The sequence below is a fragment of the Giraffa tippelskirchi genome, chromosome 2, assembly GCF_054371585.1.
Source record: "Giraffa tippelskirchi isolate mGirTip1 chromosome 2, T2T-mGirTip1v1.2.pri, whole genome shotgun sequence".
NCBI classification, from domain to species: Eukaryota; Metazoa; Chordata; class Mammalia; order Artiodactyla; family Giraffidae; genus Giraffa; species Giraffa tippelskirchi.
In genome coordinates this window covers 154,677,493-154,689,611 of record NC_137276.1, presented here as the reverse complement: position 1 = coordinate 154,689,611, position 12,119 = coordinate 154,677,493, and the positions used below count along the sequence as shown (strand labels likewise).

The 12,119-nt window shown below is 43.0% G+C and overlaps 1 long non-coding RNA gene across 1 annotated transcript; it reads right to left on the bottom strand.

The window, feature by feature from the left end:
• Nucleotides 1-200: 200 nt before the first annotated feature.
• Nucleotides 201-10,262, bottom strand: LOC145523180 (uncharacterized). The gene is made up of 3 exons (XR_014066406.1): nt 8,825-10,262; nt 6,462-6,559; nt 201-2,410 (listed from the first exon to the last, which is right to left on the bottom strand). It is a non-coding gene; the product is annotated as an uncharacterized LOC145523180 (long non-coding RNA).
• Between the last annotated feature and the right edge of the window lie 1,857 nt (nt 10,263-12,119).

Genomic DNA, 12,119 nt, shown 5'->3' with positions numbered 1-12,119 from the left:
TGGACAGAGGAATGAATGAAAGAATGAGCCAACCAATTAATAAAATAGATTTCTTTCCTATTGCTGCCTTCTCACACAGGTTCATCAGTGAAAGTCTCCTGCTAGGACTTGTACTGCAAACGAGGGACTGTTTTGCACAGAAGGGAGGGGCTGTAGCAGAGGTGAAGTTCAAGGGCTTTGGTCGCAGATGGACCTGGGCTCAAATCCAGGCTCTGCCAAGGCAAGTCACTTAGCCTCTTGAACTCCATGATTTCTCTTATCTACAAAATGGAGATAAGATTGTCTCACAGGGTTACTGTGTTAGGTGGGCTTAGCAATGCCTAGTACAATATAAGGCTGTCATCGGTTTAAGAAGGAAAACGAACAGAACAGGATTAGTTTCTGGGATGCAATATATGCTTCACAGGGAGTCGCAGCCCTGCTTTACCTCCTGGGGAGCAAACCTGCTGCCCTCACCTGGGCCGAGTACACGTCAATCTTTAAAGGCTGACTTTCTATGCCTTGGGCAATTTATGATGATGGAAGAACATGCGGAGGAATTAAAATGTCTAGTGTCTTGGTAATGTTTGCTTCAGCTAATATAGTCTTGGCCATTGACTGCTCTAGGACTGCATCATTTTACCCGCCTTCCCAGCCGAGCACTCTTTGGACTGCATGTTGGAATGAGCCTCAGATTCAGACAGGACCTTCACAAATGGGCAGATATCTTTTGCATCCATATCTTGTTTGGCACAAAAGTAATCACTTCCTGCTTACCTTGCTTACAATGCCCATGCCATGATCAAGGGAATAAAGTGGGGCTGTTGGGAAACATAAGGCTTGACCAGGATGTCCAAAATGTTCTAGTCTGGCTAAACAGGATACTACGAGCTGTCCTGTTCATTAGGCTCACAACTGAAGAGGGAAAGTGGGGCAACTTCCCCAAAACAGCAGCTTATTTTCTTCTTTGGGGGCTATTTGTAATTAATATTCCAGCTAAATTTATCCAGACAAAGAAAAAGCTATCCATACGGACATGTTTTAGTAACATATGGGTCTCTTCAAGATGGGTAGGAGCATGTCTGTGTGCCCAGGTTGGTGCAGTGATGGTCAAGAAAAGATTCTACATACTCTCATTCCCAGGCTTGAAATACTCTACAACTATAGGGACATATAATACGTTTGACAAGTCAGGTCTTACAGTTGTAAAGCCTACAGAATCATGAATGCTGTCAAAGCCCACATTGCCTGCAATCAACAGAAGGAATAAAATGTCAAAATGAGATTGAAACCAATACGCTGGTCAAGATTTGTGCAGAAACTGAATGGAAGAGTCCAGATGCACTGCCTGTGGCTCTTAGGTTGATTAGTCTACAACACACAAATTCCCCAAAATTTATTCTCAAGAATTATTAATGAGTGACATTCTGGTTTATTCCTCAGCAGCTAGACCAAGAGACCATTCCTAAGCCAGATAACATTGTGCTATATTCCAGGCATTAACTAGGGTATCATTCACAGGCTCAAGAAATCCTCCCAGCCCCCTACATAGACAGGGCCATGAGGTAAAGCCTCGTGCCTGATCAAGTTTCATCAGCAGAAACTATTGCTTAAGGCTCCTTGGAAAGGGCTTTAACAAGTTCTGTTGTGTGTGAATGTACTTTCTAGTGCCAAGGCCTTTGTCTTGGATCCATGCCTCCCACTGAACAAAGACATGGAACACAACCCTGAATTATTAGCCTTCATTTTTCTCATAGATACAGGCAACATCTCACTTCCAACTTGAGTCCGGACTCTTCTGGATTATCCACAGAAGCTCTTGGCAGTGACCTGAAACCACATGGACAGCTGGCCAACCAACTTTAACCATGACCCGCTGACTAGTTATTCATCCTCATATTCCAGAGTCATCCAACAACCGCTGCAGACAACTCTGAGTGCATTCTACCCTGTAGCTCTCAGCCAGAACCCAGGAAAAGCTCCAGTGAGATGGCACTTAGCCTTTTAGATTCAATTTCTCTCTTTCTAGCTTGATTCTAACTTGACCCCAATAAGCTCAGACCTGCACCTGCCTCATAAAGTGAGGTTTGGCCTTGGCCACCTCTCTAATCACCTCTGGAACCAAAGTCTGTAAGATTTTAAAGTCTAAAGTATTGATTCTGTATCAACTAAGATGGGTTAGATTATACCGTGGTAACAAACAATGGTCAAATCTCCGTGAATTAAAACCACAAATTGGACTTCTTGCTCGTTTGTATATCCCTGTAGGGATAGTGGGAGCTCAGCTTCACATTCTCCTTCCTGTCTGTGGCAGTAGAGACAACTTGGTGTAGAGGCAAACACTCCCACTCACGTCAAGGCAGGGAGAAAACTCTGGAGAAAAAGACTGTTGCAGTCCTTTGTGTGCAGGATAACTTCCTGGAAGCAACTCCTGTAAAGGAAGGAGGAAGCAGGAATGAACCCAGGAGCTGAACTGTAACACAGTGACCACACAGAGACCTCAGCCAATTCTATGGGGAGCTCTAGCACTGGGAGGGATCTTCTGAGTTGTTCCAAATGGAGACAAGGTGGCCCCAGCTTGAGCTTCCTACAGCTCCCTTTAGTGGAGGGCAATTCTTAGACAGCTCAGATGTGAAGGGTCAGCAGCTAACACTCATGGGAGCTCAGGGAATGGGAGCTTTGGCCCAAAATGGAAGGATCTGGGCAACCACTACAGTTCACTGCTGGCGCTGATCAAATCCACTGGCTTTATTTAGTAAGTTCAGTCCATCTGGGAACAGCTCTTCTGGGATTCTGGTTGGTCCCCTCTGCTACTTGCCAGAGGAAGATTACAGAAATGATCTGTAACCCAAGATGCTGCAGTTGGCCTCAAGACCACAATTACCCATTTTCTACTTCTCTCACTGCTGACTTTTCTTGTCAAGGTGTTTAACCTGTTGGGATCTCCCAAACATCACCCCTGAGCTGATGTGCAGTATGTTCTCTGTTCATGGCTGCTGCACTTGTCAATTTACCATCAGAGGAGGCAGGGGAGTACCAAGAAAAACCCCAGTACATCACTGGTATATTCTTCCTTGCCCTCCCTGTGTAATAGCAGCTCTATGTCTTTCTGACAATCAGGCTCAATTACCCCAACTAGTAGGGGGTCTCCTTTTCTGGAACAAGGAGTTTAAGGTGATCAAACAGCAGTTGAGGCTTAAAGTTTAATGGGGCAAATATTTCCTTCTGGGAATCAGGACGCCTAGACTTATAGAGCCTAATGTTACAGCAACGAGAGGCATTGATTTCTCAGGTGGCCATAGGGAATGATGGTACAGAGGGCCTTTCCTGCTTTTACCCCTTTGTTCCTAGACCCCTGTTTTCTACCTTTTGGGGTTACCAAATCATACAATAGCCTATGATTTAGGGTGTTAACTGCATTGTAGAGGATAGCACCCCACTTTTGAAGAATTAAGCATCTCCTCTATGGTAGATGTCCTCTGGAGCATCAACATGCAATACAAAGGTCTTTAATGCCCACTCCCATAGGTCCATCTACATGCTCTTCCACAGGCCCTAGGCCTGTAATCTTTCTCCTTTCAGGCTCCCTGGCTAACCACCCTAGTCATCTTCCATAGCCATGAGCTGCATATTCCTGCCTCGATTCCTACTCCGCATAAAGTAAATGACCACTTGCTCTGCCCACTGAGGGGATTTACCTTTGTATTTCAGGACGGCCCTGAGTGGAATGCACTACCCAGCAGTCTGTTTGTGGCTAGCATTTCCAAATCAAGCCAACACATCCTTGAAACAATCTCAGCCCTTTTCTTTCTCTGTCAGTTTGGCTGTAAGGCATTACCCCACGTGGTCATAAATATTATGAGAATGAGACATTGGTACAACAATGGTGTAAGACATGGAGATCTGGGTCATCTACTAGTGCAGCTTACCTTTGCCTTCTGGCCTTGCTCATGCCCAATCCCAGATGTACCACATACATTATATACAGATTGCTATTGACCTGCCAACTTGATGACTTGGCAGGCTGGACACCTTCCAGCTCAAGATGGGTAACTTTGGCCACATGGTCATTTGTCAGATGCTCTGTCTCTATCAAGGCCAGTGGCATGCCAGGAGCTATTTTTCAAATGGCGTGTATCTCTCCTCTGCAGATGGCAAGGCCTTGCTCTGGGACCCTAGGGGCCTGCATTGTGATTCTCCTATTGGAGCACGCCATTAATGGCACATAAGGTGTTCCCCCACCATCACAGATAACTCTAATATCAATAGGATCTGCTCAGTCATTTGACTCAAGCCATATGGCTTTGCATTGAATCCTAGACTTGTTAGGACTCAAAGCTGGAAGCCTTCTATGTTGCCTTGTAAATGGGTCAGAGTAACATCACTAAGTGGCCTCCAGATGCCAAAGAGTTCTACCAGGCATTGGCTTCTTCCTTAGTGGCAGGAGGTATGATAGGCAATAATAATCTGTCCTTTATTTTCAAGAGATGTCCTTGCAAACTCCAAGCCACTGGACCCTTAAAAAGTTCACTGATGTGATAGTGATGTTCTATTTTTCTCAGACATTATATCAGGTGGTACATGATGCTGATATGTCTCATGACTGGTAATGTTAACTTTGACTATTTGGTTAAGGTGCTGCTTCTGGGGTTTCTCCTCTGTACATTTGATTTTTTTCTCCTGAGTAAGTTAGAACCTTACGTGGAACAACTGACTGATTCAAGATTGGAAAAGAAGTAAGACAAGGCTGTATATTGTCATCTTGCTTATCTAACTTATACACATATTTAACTTAAATGCATCACATGAAATGCTGGGCTGGATGAACCACAGGCTGGAATCAAGATTTCCAGGAGAAACATAAACAACCTCAGATATGCAGATGATAACATTCTAATTGCAGAAAGTGAATAGGAACTAAAGAGACTCTAGATGAGAGTGAAAGAGGAGAGTGAAAAAGTTGGCTTAAAACTCAACATTCAAAAACTAAGATCATAGCAACCAGTCCCATCCCTTCATGGCAAATAGAAGGGGAAAAAGTGGAAGCAGTGACAGATTTTATTTTCTCGGGTTCCAAAAATCAAAATACTGCTGATGGTAACTGCAGCCGTGACATTAAAAGATACATGCTCTTTAGAAGAAAAGTTATGACAAACCTAGACAGCATATTAAAAAGCACAGACATCACTTTGCCAACAAAGGTCTACATAGTCAAAGCTATGATTTTTCCAGTAGTCGTGTACAAATGTGAGAGTTGGACCATAAAGAAGGCTGAGTGCTGAAGAATTGATGCTTTCGAATTGTGGTGCTGGAGAAAACTCTTGAGAGTCCCTTGGACAGAAAGGAAATCAAACCAGTCAACTTTAAAGGAAATCAGTCCTGAATATTCATTAGAAGGACTGATGCTGAAGCTGAAGCTCCAATACTTTGGCCAAGTGATATGAAGAGCCGATTCATTAAAAAAGACCCTGATGCTGGGAAAGATTGAAGGCAAAAAGAGAAGAGGGCGGCAGAGGATGAAATGGTTGGATAGCAGCACTGATTCAAAGGACATGAATGTGAGCAAATTCCGGGACATAGTGAAGAACAGGGAAGCCTGGAATGCTGTAGTCCATGGGGTCACAAAGAGTCAGGCACAACTTAGTGACTGAACAACAAAAACAATTAGAAAGTATATGATGAGACAGATTAATACTCTGTAAATATCCTATTAAATATCATACTTTCACCCCCTGATTTTAGCATCTATTAATGGTTCCTCCCTGGTGGTTCAGATGGTAACGAATCTGCCTGCAATGCAGGAGACCCGGATTCAATTCATGGGTCAGGAAGATCTCTTGGAGAAGGAAATGGCAACCCATCCCAGCATTCTTGCCTGGGGAATCCCATGGACAGAGGAACCTGGCGGGCTACAGTCCATGGGGTTGCAAAGAGTTGAACACAACTGAGTGACTAACACTTTCACTTTCTTGTCTGTGGTTCTTGGTTCTTGCCTGTGACAATTATTACCGTGTAAGACATGTGCGTGTGTGCTCAGTCATGTCTCTTTGCGACCCATGGACTGTAGCCTGCCAAGCTCCTCTGTCCATGGGACTTCCCAGGCAAGAATACTGGAGTGGGTTGTCATTTCCTCTTCCAGGGGATCTTCCCGATGCAGGGATTGAACCCGTGTGTCTCCTGCATTACGGGCAGATGCTTTATCACTGAGCCACCTGAGATTGTCAAATGGTACTTTTCTACTTCTATATTCCCTTCCACTTTTATTAATTGAAAATCTTCTGTAAGGAAGAGCTATCCCTTCTCCCTCATTTCTTCACTTAATCAATTATTTATTTATATCACTATAAATTCATGGATATGAGCTTTTTCTATAAGTTACAATTCATCACTATCATCATTTATTTTTTTGCCCAAGTTATCCCAGAGTTTCCCATTGGGATGCTTTTGAGTTAAGCACATCCTTAAAAGCAAACACTACTTACTTTGAGTAAACGTCTCTTTCCACTGCAACTTCTTTTCCATCACATGCTCCTTCATCCTAGGTAATGTTGTGGTACTTGTGGGCATTTTGGATATTTGGCTAAGGGGAAGTTGAGTTGGAGATATAGTTAATTTAGTTATTCCATTAACTGGGATATAATTATGTAGTTTGAAATCCACTTGAAATATTACTTCCATGTATAGCTGAGTTATTGTTGGCTATCTGGTGTAGGAGAGGCTTCCAGGAATATTTCTACTGTCCAAACTGTGCAGAACCAGAGGTTTTATTTCAATGTGAATGTGCCCTACAGCACTCAACACTGAAATTATGTTCATAATGACTGGTCTGCCATTATAAATCTGCTCTAGATTCACTACATGGATGCAACAACTTTTAAGACTCTAAAATACATTTTTGAAGACTAAGAAGAGAAACTCAAGTACAAATAAGAAGTAGGATGTTTACCTAAAAGATCATAAAGCTCAATATGTCATTTTATTCAATTTGGAAAGATTTTGGAACATTTCAATAAAGAAAACAAGAGAATATAGACTCCCAATGTTGGCATATATGAAGGTGACATTCATTTGTCATCTTAAGGTACATTTTTCAAGAATTGAGAGAAATTTCAAAAGCAAATCAATGAAAAAAGAAGACCAATGAAATAAATGGAAATTATTTGTAATATCAAAGATAGAACTATGATGAAAAAAAGTTTAATCATATCAAAAGCAATAATTCAATAAGTGGAAAAGATAACTTTCCAATAGCATAATAATGAATAGATTCTTGGATTGTTTAATAATCCAGTTAATGAAGACGAGTGAATAATATGAACACACTGGAGAAAGATTTACATTCCTCACTGATAAACTGACACCTATGAGGACGTGTATCTCATGACACGCCTCTATAACAAGGACATGGACAACCAACTGATTAATGAATCAATGAGTAATCCTCAAGGAGAAGGCAATGGCAACCCACTCCAGTGCTCTTGCCTGGAGAATCCCAGGAATGGGGGAACCTGGTGGGCTGCCGTCTATGGGGTCGCATGGAGTCGGACATGACTGAAGCGACTTAGCAGCAGCAGCAGAGTAATTCTCAAGTGAAGGAGTGTTTAAGATTAGCCACTGCTGAAAAAATTTTTACATGCTCTGAAGTCTTGTAATCATATAGGAAAGAGATTTTGTTGGAAGTTTCCCCCAAATTGACAACAATCCTGAACAAATACACGGCATTTCCAATAATGAGTTGTGAAGCTGGAAGAAATTTTTTGAAACAATCAATAAGGAAAAAATGTTGATCAAACATGCTATTAATAGAGATAAGACTGACTTGTCTCCTCTTGGCAGAGCCATTACTAAATTGGTGCCATTTGAAGATTCAATCTAAAGAATATGTGACTCAATGTCGAGAAAAAAACATGTGACTCAAAAAAGGCAGGAAAAAATATTTTAGTCATATGACAGGCAGTTGGGAAATCCGTCCTGACTATTCATTAGAAGGACTGATGCTGAGGTTGAAACTCCAATACTTTGGCCACCTGATGCGAAGAACCGACTCATTGGAAAAGATCCTGATGCTGGGAAAGATTGAAGGCAGGAAGAGAAGGGGATGACAGAAGATGAGATGGTTGGATGGCATCACTGACTCAATGGACAAGAGTTTAGGTAGGCTCGGGGAGCTGGTGATGGACAGGGAAGTCTGGCGTGCTTCAGTCTATGGGGTCACAAAGAGTCGGACATGACTGAGCAACTAAACTGAACTGAACTGATGGTATTGGCCAGGATTTTTTAAGCTTTCAATTTTGTTATGATTTCTTTTCTCATTCTAAATAAATCATGAGTTTCAAATCTCACTTTGTATCCATAATTCAGTATTCTTTTTTCTGAAAGAGGGCTCCCACATGGTACAGGCTTCAGGCCTCACAAAAATCTAAATCTGCCTCTTCCTTCAGATCTCAAAAAAAGATAGATTTTAAAAGCATGCCCAATCCCTTGGAGGGACCTTTCCCTGACCTGGGTATCAGAGTCCCAACTTTGCCCCAGTGCATTTAGGCACTTCACCTGCAGGAGGTGAGGGAGGGTCATATCTTGCCCATTGCTGCAAGGCCCAGGGGAGAGAGAATCCATGCAAAAGCAGCTCTCAGTCTCCTGCCGTGCAGTCCAGCACCTTCACCTCTCATTCATTAGGTGTGAAATGGTTGCTGTGAGTGTTTGCCTATGTTTATCCAACAGGTCTGCAAGAAGTGTGAAGTTCTGTTTGCTGCCAGTTTTATTCTCCAAATAGAAACTGGTGGTGGGGGGTGATGACAGGAAATTGTACCAGGTGGAAGGGTTTATTAATATCAACATTTCTCACCATGATAAATGAGTGCCCGGGAGCTCAGAGGATCTGACAGCTTTCATGTGCTTGCAGAAGCCCTCACAGAACCTTGGCTTTTACAGCCTGGAATGGTTTGCTGCAATCGCAAATGAATGGCAGCCTCAAGACCATAAGTCCTCATCAGTTCACCTGGTAGACATAAGATTAGGCTAAAAACACCTCCAGTACATCTCCATCATCCCATGCATTTATTTTGTTTTCAGATAAAGCACAATCTCATTTTCCTCATCTTAGTTCTTATGCTGCTTCTCCTCCCAGAATGTCCTTCTCCCCTCCCTATCTTCCACAAAAGTATCATCCTTCAAAAACTAGCTCTAATGCTGTCTACAAAAGGCCCCATCCATACCCGCATCTCCCTATCTGTGTGTCATTGGTCTATCTAGAGCAACTCTTAACTACCACCTGAAAGTATAGTTATTTATTCATCCAGAACTGAAAAACTCCTGAGAGCAGGACTCAAGCCTGAATTGAGTGCTATGAGTGCTATGCCATGATCCCATATGGGCCAGGAGAATGGCAGTGCATCATAAATAAATGGTCAACAAATCGTTGACTGTGAGCATTTACTTTTCTCATGTATGCAAAGCACTCAGCCCAGGTCCTGACATATAGCAGGTGCTTAATGAATGGCAGCTAGTATTTTTGTTTCCATATAGTTTTTAAAGCAGCTCTGAGATGAGCTAGATCCAGCAGGGAAGGCAGTACTGAGTCGTGATGAGGACACAATGGCTATAACTCCTGTTCTGCCATTCACTAGCTGTGGGACCTTGGGCAAGTTGTAACCACTATAGTTATTTCATCTGTGAAAAGTAGCAATAATAATAAGCTGCTGTGAGTATTAAATGACTTAGCACACGTAACACACATAGAAGTGAGACTGCCACACCATAAGTGCTATGTTAGTGCTGATAATTATTACCAGTGCTACTGCTATAATTATTATCTGGAGGGTTAGAATAGGTGCCACCCATTTCCTCAGGCCTTTCAGAATCCAGCTCCTCTTGGGTTAGTGCATGAAAGATTCCAGGCAATGTCTCTTTTCCCAGGCCCCTCAAAATGTACTACTTCCTCTCCTGGTTCCTTCAGCTAGTGGAAGAGGGCATGGGGGGAGGCACAATCATGAACTTGAAGTATCTGAAGGGCAATCACATGGAAAAGGAGAGGCTTCACCTTGGCTTCAAAGTGCACACCTTGAACCAGTGATGGAAGTTATAGACAAACCAAAACCAACCCAGTGAGAGCAGCGCTTGGTGGCACTCAGAGTGGTCAGCTTGCTGCCTGGAAGGAAGAAAGCCCTCTGTCAGTGGGAGCGTTCAAGCCAAGTCTAGATCAACTGTTGTCACAGTTGCTATGGAAAAAATTAAGAGCCCTGTAAGCATCACCAACTCAATGGACATGAATTTGAGCAAACTCTGGTAGATAGTGGGTAGAGGAGCCTGGTGGGCTGTACCATGAGGTCACAAAGAGTCAGACATGATTTAGCAACTGAACAACAACAAAATTAGTTGTATATTGCTATGCAACAAATATCACATAACTTAGTGGCTTAAAGAACACTTTTATTACTTGCTCGTGTTTGTGGGTCAGGGGTTAGGAGGCTTAACTAGGTGGCTCCGAAGGGCAATCACATGGAAGAGGGGAGGATTCTAGGTCTCCCACGGGGCTGCAGCCCAGAAGTTGGCTGGGGCTGTGGTTATCTGTTAGCTGCACTGAGACCTGAAGATCTGCTCCCCAGATGACTCACTCACACATCTCTGGGACAGAGGGCTCTGTTCCTGGCTCTATGAGCTTCGCCACAGGAATGCTTGTGTGTCCTCCCTACATGGCAGCTGACTTCCTGCAGAATACACAATCCCAAAGAAAGAGAGAAACAGAAGTGCAATGTCTTTTATAATCTACCTTTGGACATCATATTCTACCATTCCTTTTTTTCAAAAAAATATTTATTTACTTACTTATTTATTTTCGGCTACGGTGAGTCTTTGTTGCTGCACCAGGGCTTTCTCTAGTTTTGGTGTGCAGGCTTCCCTTGTTGCAGAGCATAGGCTCTTGGGCACATGGGTTTCAGTAGTTGCAGCATGCAGGCTCCAGAGTGCAGGCTCAGTAGTTGTAGCCCATGGGCTTAGTTGTCCCACAACATGTGGGATATTCCCAGACCAGGGATGGAACCAGTGTCCTCTGCATTGCAAGGCAGATTCTTAACCACTGGACCATCAGGGAAACCCTCTTTATTTATTTATTTTTTAACATTTATTTGGCTGTACTGGTCTTAGTTGCAACATGTGGGATCTTCAGTTGCAGTGCACATATTCTCTAATTGTGTTACATGGGCTCAGATGCTCTGCGGCATGCAGAATCCTAGTTCCCCCACCAGAAATCAAACCAGGGCCCCCTGCATTGGGAACATGGAGTCTTAGCCACTGGACCACCAGGGAAGTCTCTATCATTTCTGCTACATTCTACTGATTAAAGTATATAGGCACACTCAAGAGAGGAATTAGGCTGCTCTGAAGAGAGGAGATTTACAGTTTGTGGACTTACTTTAGAACCACTGCAAGCCCCTTAAGTGCTAAATTACTGTGATTGCTTATGTTATTACTAGGCCAGAGGTTTTTAAATTAGCAGTGATGATAAGTTCCTTTTCTAAATTTACTCAAAAACACAGGAGTCGTCACTGCCTTGCTCCATCCCCAGGGAGTAACTTAAGCAGGTGTATCTTGTCCAGGACATCACAGTCTCATCACAGCCTCTGTCTCAAGGGCCTGGATGTCCCCACTCCAAACCCCTTCTTAGCTTCACCTTCTCTTGTAACATCAGGGGAACCCATTCTCTTCTGGAGACCAAGGTAGGAGACAGTAGAAGAATGGAGCAATGGAACCCTGCTAGGTGATCAGAGGCCCGAACCCCTGGTGCAGGTCTGCCCTACAGATTCCCTTAAGGACAAGAAGGCATGGAAGGTAGTGGAGGGAGCTGAAGCTTAATAAATGGTGTATCTAATGAAAATAATCAACTGTGAACCACCTGACATCTTAAGCACACTGGCACCTTGTCACAGTTATCCATATTCATGAGCATGTTGGTAAAATGTTCTCCCTCCTTCACTGTAGTCCACAAAGCCTTTAAAATATTAGATTGTTTCTAGATTTGTAATGTCAGTGGTTAAGCTAGTCTTGGATGGAGATCCTGGATTATCAGGTTTAAAGGCTGTTTAAATTTTGTTTAAATAATGTAATTTTGTTTAATAGTCAAATTCCTGTGGCCAGAAGCTCAC